This window comes from Hippoglossus hippoglossus, chromosome 23 (genome assembly GCF_009819705.1).
Source record: "Hippoglossus hippoglossus isolate fHipHip1 chromosome 23, fHipHip1.pri, whole genome shotgun sequence".
NCBI lineage: Eukaryota > Metazoa > Chordata > Actinopteri > Pleuronectiformes > Pleuronectidae > Hippoglossus > Hippoglossus hippoglossus.
The window spans coordinates 5,447,870-5,467,816 of NC_047173.1; the positions used below are offsets into that span (position 1 = coordinate 5,447,870).

The following is a 19,947-nucleotide window of genomic DNA, read 5'->3' on the forward strand; positions in this document are numbered from 1 at the left end:
GCAGCCACCAGTTATATGAAAACAACCCAGTGACGTGTTCCTCCTGTTGTCTGACCCACTCACAGAATTAACGCTAATTAGCTACTGCTGTGTAAATGTGCCAATCACAGGTGGTGAAATTAAGAGCCACCTAAAAGCAAACCTCCTCCAGCTCCATTAGTGTGGAGCCACAATAAAACACTGAGGATTCCACTGTTTCTGATTGTAATAGAGATTTGATTTGAAATAATAATACTAATTTCTAGTCTTTAACCATTCACTTAAATTAGTTTAGATCATTAGTCATCCATGAACTCATATCCTCACACTCTTGATGCACTGCACTTGTCCCTACACCAAACATGTGTCATGACCAGAGACTGCTGTCTGTCCCAAGATCATGGACTTAAGATAAAATAAGATAAGATAAAACTTTATTGATCCACACATCCGGGAAATGCAGGTGTTAGTACAGCAGGCAGGTCAGAATGAGGTAGACGAGAGAATAAAGAAAATATAAAAGAAAGGCAATAGAATAAAATAAAAAAATGTTAAACACTTTTTCACTTTAGTGGTTTGTATAAAATGTTATAAGTAAAGTGCAGTGGCACAGGATGGTTGTACGAGCAAGTAAAAAACAGGTTGTACGTTAAGTGTGGGGACAGGGTCGTCTCCATCGCTGCCCCAAAACTCTGACACTCTCTCCCTCCCATCATCCGATTCTCCCCCTCAACAGATACTTTCAAAGGTCAGGTTATTCATTAGCATTTCATCGTGCCTTAATTATTGTGTTGTTAGTATTATTCTTGTTATTGTTTTTACTGTTATCGGTGATGATGGCGATAGTAATAATGCCAATATTTGTGTAGAGCACTTTGGATCAACAATTCTTTTGTACCGCTATATAAATAAAGTTGAAGGTGCGCTTTGTACGTTCTGTAAGGTGGAGGTGGCGGTGGTGATGCAACAAAGCACATTGCAACATTTCTGCTAAGTCGCTGAGAAAACAGCTGTTTGCTATGTAGCAATAGCACAATTGTACAGCAAAACAAATAAAGGAGAACCTCCCAATCTCTCCTTCCCGTCAACAGATGTGTGATAAATATGTAAGTAAAGTCAGATATATGTCTAAGTTGACTTCAATTAACATGATTGGAACACATCTCAACAAACTGCTCACTCATAACTGTTATGTCAGAGTGTGATAACTGTATAACAAAAACCCAGAGACAGCTATCCTCCATGTCGTTAACAGAAACACATAATCTGTCCTCAATGGCAAATTGAGAGATTAGATTCGTATAAAGTGAGAGATGAGATGCAAAACACCTAGTGCCATCTTCAGAAATGCAATCAAAATGTGGAAAACCTGTTCCTGTATTTATTTTATAATGGAGCGTTAATGTAAATTTTAAGCCCCTTTGGTTGTAAAGAGTTTTATTGCAAGCAAATCTCCATGTACTGCATATGAGCACCAGCCGCTGCAATTTCATGGCGTGCAGTGGTGGTAATCCCCACCTTCAGTCTCTACAGCTGGTCGACATTCCCCCCCCCCCCCCCCCCCCCTCACCCACTGGCCTTTCGCGAGCACTTGGTATTCAACGGGTGTCTGTAACTCACCAAGTGGTCAATAAAGTTTGATTCATGAGGCCTGGGGCCGTAACTACACAGTGCTGCTTTAATTCGAGGAGATGTAAATGATGGCCATAGATCCAGACTGATTTCCTCGGGGAGAGCCGAAGGGTTGGGACGGGGACGGGGACGGGGGGCATGCGTCGTAAATTATCACTTCAATAGGTCGGAGGTCAAACATAAAGAATGGCCCACTAACACATTAAAATACTATAATGCCCTAATGGCATTATTTCAACATAAACCTCATTTCATCAGCCTCAGTGTGAATCAGTGCCAATCCAACCGCATGTGAAACGGTTGCTAACACTAATTTACAGTGTGAGCTATGTTTGCCACGCGCACTATCAACATCATACCAGCAGAAATCATCGTATATGTTATGTTCTATTTCTTAGTATCAATATCATAATGTGTGAAAAAGCAGTATTACAGTAAAACTTCATTCAAACGAACACTGATAATGATATGCAAATTCATATATGTGCAATTTACAGTATAGAGAATAGGAAAGAATATTCTACGACATATAATAGTAATATAACAACAATATTCTGCATTGAGCTCGTGTCAATTGAAACCATGGGAATATTCTCCGCTTTTAGGACATTTCTAATAGTCCTGCAACACCTCAATTGGCTTCACAATGGGCCATTAATAATACTGATAAATCCACTAATGGATATTACAGTTGGTACACATTATAGCACTTGGGTGACCACTCAGCCGTTCCCTTGTGGAAACATTAACACAGTCAAAAACACACTTAAAGTGTGGTCAACAGGTTTATTTTACAGTATGCCAATTTCAATAAAACCTCATTCTGCATGTATCCATATGCAGGTGGGCTGCAGGTTCAGCCAAACAGGTGGAAGAAAGCTATCTGGAAAGTGAATTAAAAAATATATTAAAAAAATTCAACCAAATTCATGCATCATAAAATAAGTACACTACAGTATATTGGCATCACAGCAATGGGAGCCATATGGTAGAACATAGAAACCAGATGCTACAGTAAATATTAATGGCGTGCAAAATGCGTATTGTCGTATTAACATAAACAAGCCTGCTGAGGCTACATGCGTGTAAAGGAAGTGTGTAAGTGTGCATACCCCAGCCCTAATGCACGGTAACTGTATGATCGGAGGTCTTCCACGATGCAAACCACGAATAATAATCTCTCCGGGCTCTGGACAGTCGGGCTCCGGAAGAGAGTGGTGTGTTTACTTTGCCGTTTGCTGCCTCAGCCAAACTGAACATCTAGATAGTGAATGCGCCGCTGTGGTCAGTGCACGGAATGATTTTTACTATGATCATACTTTTAGCCGATGGTCTAAAGCCAGGAAAGGCCATTAAGTAGCAGGAAGGAAGCTATAATGGGCCATAAAGATCCGAAACATAAAAGTGTGTCCGAGTTTAGAACCGCAAGGTGCAATAATACACAATTAAGGCCCTGTCTCGTAGATTCTCTCTTGTGGCTCTACAGAACTGTGATACATATTTTCCTTATAGATGCCAACACTTCTCACTGGGCTTCAAGGCTGGAAACGTCTCATAAACCATGGTCAGTTGTTAATATGAAAAACGACATAAAAACAAATTGTTCTCATGTAAATGCCTCTCGGATTTTACATGTCGAGACTCGATTAATTGGGATTAAGGAACAATCTGCACCAAATGCAACCCTGGGTTTGTCTGTTGTCACGGTAACCGATGAACGAAGGTGCCAGCCTAAGTGTGTGTGTGTGTGTGTGTGTGTGTGTGTGTGTGTGTGTGTGTGTGTGTTTGTCGGTGTATGTGGCTCCAGGTATCCCGGCTCTCTTTAACAGGGTAATCACTATTGTGTAGGTGAGGGCTGACAGGAGAAAGAGCAGCTCATTAGCTCGAGGAATGCATGTAGCAGTGTCAATGTTTGCTGTGTTTGTTTTCGTTCCACACACTTACCCCAGCCCCGACATTTTCCTGGCACCACGCTGTTTATTGTTTTTCCGGGGAGGACACAGTGTTCGGCTGTGACAGCGGAATGATTCGGGAGTGATATCAGTGCCCTCGCAGCTATAACAGCTACCTGCCAAGCTCCCCTCGCTCGCTTGGGACGTTAAACCTTAAACTGGCAGCGAGGTTCCTCATTTAAACAAAACGAAAGATGAGAGAATTCCAAACAAATGTTCTTGACAACAAAAAGGGAAAGCTATTAAGACTTCTGCGGCTGCAGGGAAAACGAAGCAATCACCACGGAATAACTGAAATTCAAGATGAGGCCTGTCGCCAGCCAGCAAAACCTGACAGAGTAACAGAGCTGAAAACATGCTAATATGGTGGATATGTTTATTTCATGATCTTTGAGATTAGTTCACGGCTTATCTGCCTTATTGAGGCCCAGTCGCACCAGCATATAAATGAGTAGCGTTGAATGGAGGCTGTTCATTGTCCCAAGAGGTCTATGTGGCTGTTAGCTCAGAGAACAGAATTACTTATTAGCTCCGGCAATTTGGAGCCATGGATTCCGTGGAGGTGGTGGATGAGTTTGGAGGAATAAACAGTTTTAAGGGTAAGACAGCTCACTGTTTAATGAATATGCTAACGTTTGAGTTTCTGTGTTGGTGACTGTCGCTGATTGAGGAGCAGAGGGTGGGAGATGTGTCACGTCGTTGTGCTTATTATTTTCTATTCTAAAATAAAATAAGCATGCAGTGGGTCTTTTCAGTCTCATTACATCCTGTACTGACACAGTTTTTCAGTCCTCTCTGAGGTTTGCATTAGTGCAGCACATATCTACTGTGTGGTGCATTTTCAGGAAGGAGCAGGATTTTTCATGCATGCTAATGTTACATGTAGAATAACCAGAATGATTCAACTGCAGAGGGCCAAGGTTATGTAATTTTTTATGCTGATGTAAAATATGTGCAACTGGTTAAACCTACAGGACAGATTACCACGAAAACTTGCTGGAAGGATGTGGTATGGGTCAGGGAAGAACTTCAATAATTTAGTTTCGCTTTCTCTGTAGCGTTTCCCACACAATTCGTCGATCGGCGAGTGCAGGGGTGCAAAAGCATGTATATCACTCCCACAACCGATTTACAATAACAGGTACGCACACTAAAGACTGAAAGACAAGATTTCACGTGAGAAATAGAACTACATTGCGTGCCACTTGCAGGCACGCGCACAACTGCAACTTTGAAATCTGACCGTCTGCATGGACGGTAACAACTTTGTGAGTGAGCAAGCATGAGGCAAACAGCTCGGTAAACCACTGACCAAAACACCAAGTTACAGATCTCTTATGTTATTATGAGAAGTATTAAAACATTTTTGGTCCATTGCGAAACTGCGACCGAAATGTTTTTGAATATTCGCCACAGTCTACATAAGTAATGGGGAACACTACTTTGGCACGGCGAGATCGGGCATTAGCAATGGTGGAGGTATGTGCTCTCGGGTCACCATTCTAGTTACAAAATGCCTCTCATTTATCCATCTCAGTTTGGAAATCTCAAATTCCCTTATATTCTCTGCACAGGGAATTGTGCTCCAAGGATTTGACATCAGCTCTGGAGATAAATAATCTCTCCGTGTCCCCTGCCCTGCCCTCTCAACCTCCCCCGATCAGTCTCTTCTCACATTTGCATCTCTCTCTCTCTCTCTCTCTCTCTCTCTCTCTCTCTCTCTCTCGCTCTCTCTCGCTCGCTCGTCGTTATGTTGTCCCCGCTCTGCCTCCCTGGGCTCGTCTGACATTGAAGATAAAAAAAAAGAAAAAAGAAAGAAGAAACGCCTTCCCGCTCTTCCATTCATCTACACACAAGCTGCATTACCACTCAATTACACTTAGATTACGTTAATGTGCTTTCACTCAGCCAAGCCTCCTCTGCGCGCGCCAAAACCCATTCTCCACCGCCAGCCGTGCCTGCGCGGAGCATTACGACGGCGCGTAATCTTCTTGTGATATTGTGTCGGGATTAACATCAAATCTCATTACGGCCGTGGTGGATCACAGGGAAAGGGAAGGGTGGAGGAGGCGAAGTTGGAAGGGGGATGATTTCATCTTTATGCATTTATGGTTGTGTTCTAAAGCAGAGGGAGCCGGAGGAAAAGTTGAGCGCGGAGCGATGAGATCAGGGCTGAGAAATTTCAATTTCCCACAATGGCATTTGGGAGGTTGAGTGCGTTGGTGAATTTGCCACGTTGGCCTGTTGAACACACTCACAAGGCCCGGTCGACGGAGACGGACCCCGCAGAGGTCGAGGGGTCAAAATGAGATACGACACAAATCACACAGCTAAGCCTCCTCCCTCGGCTCACCGCGCCTCGCCCTTCCACACCTAACACCTCTTCTCTGTTAGCATTCCCCCCCCCCCCCCCATGCTCGCGCTCCATAAACTGCTCTTTTACTACCAATACGTCTGCAAAGGTTGTAATTGCTTAAGTGATATACAGCCGGCGCCGGGACGCGGCTCAATTTCACTCTGTTTAAGATGCCGCCGCACCAAAGTAATGTTCGGGGGGGAGCGGCGTGCCCTGTTGAATGAAACAGATTGTTCAGCCAAAATCATATTTCGACACATTCATCCCAATTCCCAGAGGGGGGGGGGGGGGGATGCTGGATGGGATTGTGGGGAGAGGGGGGGGGGGCTTGCACACGACTACACATTCCGGCATTTTCTGTCATGCAGATACACACTGTTAATTCCCTTGCTCCGCATTGTGAACATGCTGAACACACACACACACAGATCGTATGAAAGCAAACATGCATTCAAACACATGCATAAAACAAATGAGCGCACACACACACACACAGACACACACACAGACACACACTCCCCCTCCCCCAGCGGGGCACCGTGCTGGTTATTGAGCCTCGGGAACAACACTAAATCACACTGAGGCCCCAGCAGAAATGAGGGATAACAGCACACGCATGTTGCAACCATTGATTGCCGAATGCATCATCTTTTTACAACCCCAACAGGGTGGGGATTGCTGTTGGTGGGGGAGGGAGGGGGGGCACCTAAACAGGGGCCGGGGTGCTTGCTTTACAAGCAGGCAATGGTTGGGAAAATATGTTCCCTGTAAGTTGCAATCAAATCCCAATAACATCCCGGGTGTTTCCGCAGTCCAACAGCAGCAGGGAAGGGGCGGAAATGAATAAAATGAAAAACGCAGGTTGAGAAATCCTGGATGATTCTGGCACAACACAATCCAAGGCTTGGTGTGGCCCCCTTGTTAAAGCCACCATGTCTGTGTGTGACTGTTTATAAGAACACAGCCCCCCACACAGCGCATCACTATATGAATGTCATGGTATAATATCAATACCAGGTATTTTCCTTTAGGTCGTTGCTGATTATCAACTCACTGTTTCAGCCTAGAGATGTTCATCAATATAGGCAAATTCAAAACAGGTGTATTTACCATTAAGCGAATATCTGTATGGCAGTAACATCCTATAAAACTACATGTACCTTGTCTGATTTGATATTTGCAAACCAGATTTGAATATTCAGAAATTTACATACCCAAGAATTACATTAATGTACAGATAGATAATGTATATGTAGATGAAAACTTGATTAATATAGAAGCAAACAGCTATTTTTCTATGAAAGTATATAGTGGAGTAATGGCCTGAGCAGAGAATGAAGTCACACCCTCTCTAGGTGTGGTCGGATCCAAGCTTCACTGTGTGTTGTCGCCAGTTTGGCTGCAAATGGATGTTCATTCATGTGCGTGTGCGCGGCCGTGCACTGAGAAACCTTTGGTCGCCGATGCTGGTGACACATGTAGTGGCAGCGTATAGTGTATATGACCTTTGAATCTTTAATCCTTTATCCTGGTCTATTCAGTTTAATTTCCCAATGAGATTTCTGGTTTTGTCATTGTGACCGTGTGTTGCCATCGTTATTTCTGGTGAGTTCACAACATTTGTGTTAACATGCTTGCAATGACACACAAAACATATTCACAACCTAAAGTTCATCAGATATAATGTTTAGCATTTTCATTATCTGCTTATTTTCTTGCAGCGTTTCTGGCTGATATTGATCACAATGATGCTGAAGCAAGTGATGCTTATGTTTTACAAACGTAGGTAAGTGTATATCCCCGTAATATTCATAACACAATAAAGACCACTTTATATACAGTGGAATCCCACTGCAGACAACAACTAAACACACAATGTTTCGCCATAAACATGTCGTTCCCCCTGGAGTGTGATGGGGACGACACCCTCCTCGTGGGGAAACCAGCCATCAAACAACTGAATGACATCTCCAAGTAGATGAGCTCAAAAAGAAGCAATTATGCAAATAGCCCTACAAGATAAATATAAAGAAGTAAAGCCTGACAGAAACAGAGCCAGTGATTTAAACAAATACCTTGTAAATCAAGCTTTCATATTAAACTCTGAAAATGAAACAGCCTTGGAGGAAAAATGGAGGTCTGCCGGAGAAGAAAGGCTAATCAAACACAATCAAATTCTGGCGATAAAGATGAAATTCAAAAAAACCTTTGGAGGATGAATTATAAGAGAATAAAAAACGGAAAAGAAATAACCCTGAGCCGGCAAAATAATGTGCTGCAGAGAAAGAAGGTTCAGGACCTCCTGCAGAATATCTCCCGGCAAGATCGGCTGGAGGAGAAATACAAAAACAAAGCAGGAGGAGAATTATGCCTCATGTCCACGAATAATACTCTCAAACAGCAGGTTTCAGGGACTGAATGAAAAACTGAAAAATTAAGAAACGTGAAAATGTGAAACCGTGGCTCAACAAAAAAGACAGTTTATTTTTTAACTCTTGTCTAAAAGGGGTTTTGCTGCTGATTTTCACATATTCAAAATACTTTATATGCTCAGCCCTTGTTTTGATATTGATTATTTTATCACTGTTATTATAGCATAATGTATCGTGCTTTTATCTGTCAGACCAAGTGAAGGCACTTGAGGATTCTTACATTATTCTCATAGTTCCGGCAAACAAGGAGTCGAGGAAGAGAAAAAGCAACGTTGGCTAAAAATAAGGAGCCTGGGAACATCAAACAATTATTTCTCCACAGTGCTGTTATGTAATATGAAGAAATTGGATTAGAGACAGAAGATTTGATAAGATTCGCATATTAGCTTTGTGAACCAAATATGAAATGCGACTGGATGTAGGACCACAACCCCAGTCAGCAGCTCTCCAATATCCACCTATAGTACAATCTCATCACACGGCTAAACGGAGCAGGTTGTATGTTAAGAGGAAATGGTCAGTTACATTCTTTAAATACATTTGACTGTCTCCGACCAGATATTCACCTAATGTTGCTCCAACCCCAACACTCTGTTCTCTGCTGACGTGCATCAGCTCCTGTATCCCTCGCTGGGGTTTCTGTGGTTGCCATGGTCACAGCACGCGGCCCAAAAAAAAGGGGGCGAGATGAAAAAGTTGAACCGTCACAAACAGAGCGCGGCGGCCCACAGTCACGCACACTCACCAGTCGCACCTTCACTAAGCAGCAGCACACCTCCGACACGCCGTGAAGGTAAAACACCTTCTTTGACTGTACAGTGCTGCTGCTGCTGCTGCTGCGTAGGAGAACAGCTCCACGGTGCACAAGGTCAGATCTCACGTGCTCGGTGTATCGAAATGATGACGCTCACAGCTTTTTAATACGGGAAACTCTTTTGTAGGCTTCTCATTTTTAACGGTTGTGCACACCGACTGTGAGTTTGATGCTGTTTCATGAATTTCAATGGAGAAATGTTACACTGAAACATTCCAGTAGGCAACGACTATTGGAAATAACATTAGGACTCTGTTTGCTCGAGTCGCATTGAGCTGTTCACGCTTCATTATCTGATTATTGTCCCAACAGGTATTATGAACAGACGGTGAAGTGAAGAGGTTGAGGGTAAATAAATGACGTGAAAGCTGCAATACTAAAGGAAAGGAACTTTAGTTTTGCAGATGCTTCTGCGTTTAGAGCCGGATGAGACGCGTGAGGCTCCTCCATGATAAACATGTATTCTGGGAAATGTAGTTTGTTAGTGCCTGCAGAAAAGTTTTCTTAAAGTCGAGTTTCAGCCAAAGACTGACAATCTTATCAATCTAGCAATCTTGGGTCCTTATCTGATTAAAAAGCAGATTTAACATTGCTGATTGATTAACCTTCATTACATTTGTATCACAGTGGGAGGTCCTGCTTTGTCGAAACAGTAAAGATTAACAAAGTTTACGGCGTTTTTTTTCCCCTTTGCTGCTAAAGGTTTTGCCAGTTTGTCCACGTGTCATGTTGTGCCACACACTCACTAACCTCTTACAGTATTAGTAAAGAACCTGATGATGCTATTTAAAAAGGCAGCCAGTGGACGATAAACCCATAACCTACATTTTTAACCAAACCATCGCAGGTATCTTGCCACCAGTTAATACAGGTATTGCAAAATCTTCTTGCACATGTAGAATCCAAACAGTGACAGGAACCGCAGAATGCCCTCTAGCCACTTTACCCATAATCCCGTGTGGAGGGAGAGGTGAGGAGTGGTCGTCAAGTAGAAGCAAGAAAGGACCCTTCAAGTCCCCAGTATTCCATTAGCCAGTCTGTGATGTACTGCTCTACCACCTAAAGTCTCTCACACACACACACACACACACACACGCACACAGATGGGAGAGCGGTTTCCCAGTATCCTCCCGACACCCTCCCCCATCCCAATGCCTCTCATCTTCATCCTTCTCCTCCTCCTTCGCACACCTCACACCCTCCGTCAGTCACCATCCATCACTCAAGATCTCCACAGATGGGCCTTGCAAATAGCACACACACACGCGCACACAAACACACACACACACACACACACACACACACAGCAGCTCTCAGCTTAACTTTCTCTCTCATGCACACACACACACACCCTCATATTTTCACAAAGACACACACACACACATAAACTACCCCACAAACTCTTTCATGTGAGGCTTTAAGCATGCAGCTCAAATCCCCCAAAACCCCCACGGCTGAGTGAAAACCCAATTAAGACTCAATTAGCGTCATCAGATCTACCTGAGAGACGGCGCCTCGCACTCACGCTGGCAAAACAAAGCAGTGGCGGTGGGAGATTTGTGGGCGAAAAAATGCACCACGCACTCAGGGTCCGCTAAGGCTGCCGCTAATTTCCCCGCGTTTCTGATCAATGCGGAGCCGGAGCGGCACTAACGAGCCTCGCTCCTTTTCAAAGAAACACCGACGTGGCGTGTTCTATCAGTCTAATTAAAAGAAAAAAGGGCTAAAGTTTAAAACTCCCGAAAAAGTTGGAACACATCAATCATGCGGTTTCTTTTCCGTGCTAATCAACAAGTTAGTCGCCAAAGGAGCCAGGCAGTGGTAGGAATCAAACGCATTGGCTCACCTTTAAATCTCCAGCCTGGAAGCAGTTTAAAGGCGGATTCCCCTCAAAACTGATATTCCGCTCAGGATCCGAGCTCGCGATCTTCAGAATGTGACCCACCTAACATCCAGCACCTTACAAATCCAAACCTGCCTGCAAGCCAGGAGGAGAAAGAATCCAACTCCACCTTTCGTCCTGGCTGCCAACTCTTTCCTCCTGCAGCCTGAGGAAAGCCTCCTGCTGCGTCTCTCTGTGTGTGTGTGTGTGTGTGTGTGTGTGTGTGTGTGTGTGTGTGAGTGAGGGAGTAGTAGTAGTAGTAGTAGTAGTAGTAGAATGAGGTGGGGTGGATGGTGGGAGTAGGAGGGGAGGGAGGCTGGCGGCTCACATCATGAGAGAAGCGGTAATCTCCGCATCGGCATCCTCTCAGCGAGGGAATCGAGCCACCAGAGAAGAAGAGGCTGAGGAAGAGAAAGAGGAGGAGGAGGCGAGAGGCATGAAGGCAGGCAGCGGTGAATGAGTGGAGGATGCAAGCTCCCTCCCCTTCACACAGTCTCTCTCTTTCTCTCTCTCTCTCTGTCTCCGCCGTGCACACACTCGTGCACACACTCCAACCCCCCGCCCCGCCACAGATTGCATTGCACTGATGAAATTTTAATGGTTCTTTTAGGAAGAATAATGAACATGGTAGTCTCTGGAGTTGGGGTGGTGGTAGAGGGGGGGGGGGGGGCTTCTACACTACACACACCTATAGAGGCATGTAACAAACATGTGTGTGTGTGTACATACACACGGCGTACAAGTGTGTTTTTCGCTCTATGTTGTTCTCTCTTTTACACACGTTCACCGGCTGCATACTCCCACTCACACACACACACCGCCATCCTGCACAGATTCACTCACACACTCCCCGTTTCTTCTTTTCCACAGAAACACACATCAGACATACACATGCCATGCAGGCTCACACTCAAAAACATCAAACACTGCTACTGACACACACACACACACTCTCTCTCCTCCAGTCACACAGGGATGGTGGGGTGGGGGAGCAGACAGAGAGATCCAACCCATCCTCAAAATGCTCACTCGGTGTACACACACACACACACACACACACACACACACACACACACACACACACACACACACACACACACACACACACACACACACACACACACACACACACACACACACACACACACACACACAAATGAAGTGGAACAAAGAGCGCAGAGGCAGCATGTGGAGGCACCAGTAGGAACACCATGATGGGAGGAGAGAAGTGAAGAGTGCCAGAAAACACACAATCTTCAAAGTGCCTTCGGTTGAAAGTAGAGTCAAGTTTATTGGAATAAAAACAATAATAAAATATAAAATCTCTTAAAGTTCAATAAAATGAAAGAAATCATGCAACAACACCATGCAAATAAAAACCACATACTGAAAATTAAATCAAGCAAACATGAATGAAGTTCAACTTATATGTCCTGACCATAATAATGGTCAAAAACTAAAAACAGCTTTACATTGCTGATATATGTAAAAAAGATCTGTTTCCTCTGTTTAAAACTTATTGAAACACAATATTTAACCATTTTAAACCGATTGCTGATCTTGTACAATCTGCAAATTATTTTCTCTATTCATTATTATTTATTTACTCGATAAAATGCCAGAAAATAGAGAGAAGCAGCAAATCTTTCTAGAAGAGCTGGGAACAGAGTCAAGGCTTAATTCCCCAAAACAAGATTTCATTATTTAATCCCTCGTAAATTAGTTTCTGATTAATCTTAATGCCGTTTGACTAATCAGCCCCACATTAACTGAGTTATTGTTTCAGCTCTAATCATAAGACTCAACCATGATGGGACAGGCAACAGAATCCAATCTTGTATTTATTATTATAATTATATTACTCTCTATATGAAACCTGATTTAATTGCTTTCTGCTGCTCAACTCTACAGTGTGTTACTTTTTAATCAACTGCAGTTTGCCTTCCTCCACAACCGTAAACCAGCCCTCCTCTTCGTCTTATCTCAGCAGACAGTCGGTATACAGCTCACAGCTGAGCCTCTAAAGCTGCAGCCCACCTGTGGTGCTGTCCTCACCTGAGATGAAGCATCAACTGACTGGTGAGATTAAGGGTAAAATATATCTATCAACTTAAATATGACATTAATGCGCCAAAAATAGGATTTTTCCTCAGGAACAGTAAATGTTTGTGAAAAATATAAACTATGATACACAATTACACTTATTGACCTATCAAATTTCTCTACAGAGGCTTGAAGTTCACTTGAAATGAACCTCAAGGTTTTGTGTATGCACTTTTGTTTACATTTGTGTGTTTCTTAAAGACCAAATATATATTTAAAAAATGACTTATAGTCCTTAGCGATTATGTCATAAGAGAGCAATACTGTTCAGAGCTATGTGGGCGTGGTGTGATCAGATCACATAAAAAGCCACCAACTCTCATCACACTCTGATTTGAATGTTGCCAAATCCTTCTTGGTGCGCAGACGTGTGTGTGGCACCATTTTCCTGCAGCTGAGCCCCACCCAGCCCCACTCAAACAGCACAGCACCTCACAATTCTGACTTTAACAGAACGTACTGCAGGACCACACAGCAGTAGACGAACATTGTGATCACTCAAATTGCATAACAATCCAGCTTCTGCCTTCTCTGTACCTTAGGCTACAGCCATAATACTATGTTTTGTTTCATCTCCACAATCTCTGTCCACAGAGGCTCTCTGGCTCCATGGGAGTTTTAATCCCCGTCCACACTAACATGCCTGGAAACGCATCTACACTGGTCATGTGACAGGAGGAGGAATCAGCCCAGGCTACGTCGAGACCGAAAAGACCAAACAACAGGTTTCTATATCATCGTTTCAAAAACATCTCCATGTTTGCCCATCCAGACTGACATGCTGCCCCAGAGTCTTCATACTAAAAAGGGGCCAGCAGCATTTCCACACTTCTCCACATTAGAGGCTTTAAAACTGTGTTAAAAGTGTGAAAAGCCCTCTGGTATATGACAGGACAAAGAGTCAAACATCAAGAGAGTGAAACGAGAGAGATCATGAGGTCAGATAGATAGATAGTGGGTGAAAGAGGGTTGAACCTACGTCAGACCCGGGATTCCTCTTGCTCCTTAAACCACAGATCAGCAGTCATCACACCAGACAGCGGTGCTAAATAAACCCTGCAAAGACAAAAGAGATTGGTTACAATTGAAAAAGCTCAAACACACAAACATGATGATCATCTCGCTCAGTTCATTTCTTTCCTCAAATATTTTTTTTTCTTCTTTTTCTCTCTCTCTCTCTGCTCACATTCTGTCAATCTGGATAGACTTAAAAACAGAGCGGCCACCAGGAGACATTGGTTTCTATTCCTCGTTCAGCTTTAAATGTCTTGTACTGCAGATCCTGCAAGTGTCGCGTTCAGCCACAGTCACCTTCAAGCCGCCCGCTACCCCCTGCAGCTTGAGGACAATCCCACCAGAACTGTAACACGGCGTGACCGAGAGTTTACTCGACGTATCAGGACATTAAAGCGACTTTGAGCACAAAAAGCAGTTTTCTGGAGAAGCAATAAACTCTGAGTCAACTCTTGTTGGCTGTGGAAATTGTCCTCATCCCTCACGTTGCCCACCGAGGTGCTTTATCCCACCTCTGCCAAGGTCCCCCAAAAATCAGTGGCAAACAAAAGGAGAATCATAATTTCAATCTCCACTTCTAAAGGCCACTTTCATGCCAACGGTGATTCTCATGAAGCCACGGCGGGATATACAGTCAATGTCGGGGAGACAAGGCGATGCCACTTTAAAGTTTCCTTTACTGGAAAAACAAAACACTTGAGAATCCAGGAGAAAACAAGCCAGTGGAGTCTGTTTGAGTTGTGTCAGTAATGATGGGAATGCCGCGGAGACGCCGCTTGAAAGGCACTTAACCGTCAAGCAGGGGTTTGAGGGGAATAGTGGTGATGTGTGACATGTGAGTCATCCTCTATCCTGGGATGGAAAAACAACAACTTACAAGGTTAAAGCCGTCTGGAGACGCCGCTGCAAGATTTACGATATTTGAAAAAGAAGCGGCACCGGTGCAATATTAGCAACAACAGGGCACATTAAGGGGCGGAGGCACGTTAAGCCGAGGTTTGGCGGGAACATTCGGGGTGTTCTGTCTGACATGCAAGCGCTAGTGTTCCTTCCGGGGGACACAAAAACAAAAAAAGGTGGCTTAGTGGGGGTGAAGGCTGTCTGGAGAGAGGAATATGTGTCGCATTCAGGTACGACACTGATCGTAAACAACAGGTAATACTTGTAGATGGATGTTTCGCACAAATGTCAAACAGAGGTTTGAATTCGTAAACTCTCGTCGCACGAGAAGGGAAGAAGATTGAGAGAAAATTATCGGGAAAATTGGGGAATTTCTTGGATGAAACAAGTTGCTGTTTGGCAGCCGACAGTGAAACCTGAATTACACGTTGACTGTGATGAATGAACGCTCTCACAAATGTTACCTTCGCAGCATACTGAAATAAAAACCTGCCTGGGGGGTAAGACACAGATCTATAAGCTAGTGGTATGCTTTGAAAATTTAAGTGAGCCAGCGCTGTGCCCGTACTAATCATGGCTGTTGGGAAGTGGGGCCGATCGCCGCTTTCTTTCTGAAACTGCAAAAACGTGACCTGCAGTAATTGAGCAGTAAAGATTCAGTCCACATAAACCTGAAGCCTCCCAACCGCTGCTGTAGAAAGAGCTGCTCACCTGTTAATTCAAAGTTAGGCGAAGCTCGTAGCCATCATTGGAAACAACAACATAAGAAGACGCTGTCGTGAACTGAGTCCAAGTCGCTGCTGCTACAGAGCGCTGGTCACCTGTTTATTAAAGGTTTGTTAATATTGAACGTATCATATGTCTTATTTAGACAATACACTTCCTTGAGCCCTTAACAATACACATGCCAATTGTGAAGCCAATACGATGAACGGTTCTTGAGATAAAGGAGCCACAGACAGACAGCAATAGACTTCTGGAATTAGATAGATACAAACTGTAGTTCATGATATTTAAATTTCAGAAACACAGGTATAGTTCTTCAAAAAGGTGACAGGGTTCGTTTGGTCCAACTTAAAAAAAGAAAAAAGCCAAATCCAATTAACAGGTTGTTGCTGGAAGTGACCTTTTCCGTCATAATCAACTTTATTGGCCAGCGCCTGGCTTCCAGGTTCAGTGGCCATGATGAAGAGTTGCCAAATTGAGAGCAGTCAGGCGTGAGCTCGGGTGTGTGCTCAGAGATAAGGGTTTCCATAACTAAGAGAAATATGTGGGACCCCCTTCCTGCAGGGCTATTAATGACATTAGCAGCACAGCACTTCTTCCTCACTCCCCCTCTCTCTCTCTCTCTCTCTCTCTCTCTCTCTCTCTCTCTCTCTCTCTCTCTCTCTCTCTCTCTCTCTCTGGACGCCCAGGTGCAGTTTGGTTTTTACTCCTCCACGTTTACGAGGGATCGTAATGGGTGGGTGCAGCTCAAAACAAACTGGGGGCCAATTAAATGTAAAGGCTTCCTGGGCATGCGGCCAATAAGAGGGCCAACAACTCGTTTCATATACAGCCCTCAGAGGAGGAACACTGGATATGATTTCCTGGATGCAAAAAAAAAAAAAAATGGCTCATTTCTTGGAAGTTTTAGTTCATCACTATTTAATTTATTTGCGAGTGGGGTCGGCGATACGGAGAAAATGCTCTTTTATAGTATTTCTTGTTTTTATATTGTGATATTCATGTGTATTATAGTGGAGTAAATGTACTAGAAAACCAATTTCAAACGTTTTAATGGGTAAAGAGGTGACTGTTAGAGGCGTATACAACAAATTGAATACAGACACACCATGTTACATTATACTGACACAAAAATCACTGCAGCATTATCCAGAATGGCAAAATAATCATAATCTGCAATCTGATACCCGATTTTTTTTTTACGCGTTTTTGAGGTGTACACTAAATAAAATGACTATAAAACACATTAATGGTGGTTTCAAAATCACATTTATTACCAAATGAATTTTAAAAACTCTACATTTAGGGCTCCTTACGCCAGGTGTTTCAAACCATTTACATATATATACTGTATATATATATGTATATATATATATTTGAAAAGGTTAACACCCTCTTATCAAAGGTGGGAATCTGGAAAGCTGCTTTCACACTGAACCACCACATTGTCTACCATTCAGAGACGTTCCCTTCTCTCCTGCCCCTCGGCTGTCTCTCACACACACACACACACACACACACACACACACACACACACACACACACACACACACACACACACACACACACACACACACACACACACACACACACACACACACACACGCACGCACAGGGCTCTTTATCGTAGTGAATATGTGCTGTATTAGCAGAGCCGGAACGCCCCATATAGTCCTGGCATAAAACTAAATGCATCATCACACCAGATTAACAGGGCACAGCCTGGAAAACAACAGGTGCTGGTATCCTCACAGCCTCCCATTAACACTCATCTGGGTGGAAAAAGGGACACATTTCACCCTCCAACAGTCTGCAGGTTAACGACGGCATCAGATTTCACCAATCCGACAGATGCCAGGCAACAATGAGTGCGTGTGTATTTGTGTCATTTAGTATTCAAAACTCGATCCCTACACACACACACACACACACACACACACACACACACACACACACACACACCGCAGGCTTGTCGCGGGGATCTCTCAGGAGGACGTGGAAGACTGAAACTAGAGCAACTCGAGAGATGACAACAGAATCCTTTGAAATTCGCCTTTTATCCATTTCACTGTGACATGAAAATTACATCCGTGATTTCATTGATAGCGCGGTCGTCTTCTTTTAAGGAAAACACGCACATTGTTTATTTATCGACATTCCCTGCGCTTGATCCGCAGCGATACACAAAACAAGTATTCCCTCCGTAACCGAAGGTGCTCTTTCTTCATCAGACTTATTATGACAGTACAGAACGGCCTCTTGGGAGTTGTTGTTTCTGTGGAGCAGAGGGACACCGAGACATTCATCCCCCTCTGGTGTTGTCCATTCATCCTTTTTGAACGAGAACATGGCCGGGACATGACTAACCCCTGGTGTTGTTAATTACCCACCATGAACATGCTACACCGATGTCCCAGCTGTTTCTGGGCGAGTATGAACATCCAGCAAAGCTCTCTGGGGGATGTGGAGCTGAGTGTGACAGCTTGTCCCCAACATCCTGATTGGCTGAGTGGATTTCCTCTGTGCCGTCGCGGGAACTCATGGTTCCTGATCTGTTTAGAATTGAAGTTTTGATCAACATCCTTTATTGTCCTCTGTGCACCAGGGGTAAGTATTCCCCCCATGCACCCGCACACTCCAACATTTTGAGATGAGAATATTCAAGAGATGTTTCCGACAAATGCAAAGGTTCAAATTCATTTTCCATTCTGTTACATAGGACTTTCCAGATCTGCCGTCCAGAAGACAGGCTGCAGACGGGAGGAGCGGCAGGATGACCGAGCGCATTAATAATCACATCATGTACAGATTTCATGATGAGGGCCAGGCACCCTGATAATGGGCAGGCATGAGCAGCAATCTGGGAGAGAGAGGCTGACGACGCCCCACCCCAACACCCCCACCCAGCTCCCTGCCCTTCATCAGCCCTCCCTTCCTCTCTGTTGTATTGTTACATCTCATTTTCCCCCCGATCCATTTTAGTGACACTGGTGAGCATAAGCTCAGGTTGAGGTCAGGGCCGCGTGATGGAATTAGCGTCTCGAGGACGATGGATTGCTCCTCTGACTGTCAACAGTGCCGGGGGCGGAGGGTTGGTTAGCAGGTTATTGATTCACATAAAGGGGGGACCTATTAAATAAATCAAGAATGTTGACATTGTTCAAATGGTAAGCCTAGAATATACATGCATGCTTCCAGGTCAGCCCATCACTTTCCCAGACTAAAATATCTCAACAATAATTCGACTCGAATTATTTGTACAGATGTTCATGGTCTTAAGACGACGATCCCAATTTCATCTAGTTTCCTGTTAAATATCTTAAAATATAAAAGATGAATTGGCACGAATGTGTTGCAGACGTTCCTGGATCCCAGATGTTCGTAATGATTTGTCTTTCCTCAATTGCGAGTTTGACATTCGTGGTTTTGAGTGACTCAACAACTATTCACCACAGGACGAACTGTGGTGATCTCTTAACTTTTATCTGAGGACCATTACCTACAGAATGAAAGTGTGTTAATGAAATGTGAAGTTGATCATTTGATGGAAACACTGCTAAAAGGAGTCTAATTGAAGATTTAAAATAAAGGTGCATCCTGTAAGTTTAAATGAAAAGCAGACTCTGGAGAAGAATGCGATGTCTTGGTTTTGAAGAAGCGTAATTAATATTGAGCAGAGTGATTACAAAGTGAAAACACTGTCTCAGATCAAAGCTGGTGTTTGTAGTCTGCTGGTGTAATTCAGTCCTAAACAGGGTAATGATCCAACAGAACTGGCTGCAGATCACATGTTTATTAGTGGAGACTTCATCTGAAATGAATGAGAAACGGAGGAATCTACACAGGACAATTGTTTAATCAGACTCTATCCGTATGAGCATCACAGCTTCAATGCTTTACCCGTCTATGGGGTATGTGAAATCTATCCATTCAGACCACTATGCAACACCTGAACAAGACCGACTCAATTAGTTTGAGAAAATCTGAGTTGAGTTCGGTGTTAAATCCTGTTCATGCTTCAACACATTTTAACATTAATGTAGAGAAAAGGCATAATACAGAGCCCTTAATGCCCATTTACACATGTGCCTGGCAGCTAAGTGACTGCATTGAGGATTTCCACAGGCTGTTGGCAGATGCGGTGTGAGCTGGAGCTG

General features: G+C 43.8%; 1 protein-coding gene across 2 annotated transcripts in view; it reads right to left on the reverse strand.

Annotated features, from left to right (window-relative positions):
• The window catches only part of nav3 (neuron navigator 3), a 308,358-nt gene extending 294,142 nt beyond the window's left edge, over positions 1-14,216 (reverse strand). Inside the window, exon 1 of one of the 2 annotated variants that reach the window (XM_034578815.1) lies at positions 14,130-14,216. The gene's annotated coding sequence lies outside the window, so the exon portion shown is untranslated. Of the gene's footprint in view, positions 1-11,011; positions 11,445-14,129 lie in introns of those variants that run through there. The other variant, XM_034578814.1, reaches the window with a different exon arrangement.
• Positions 14,217-19,947: the final 5,731 nt, after the last annotated feature.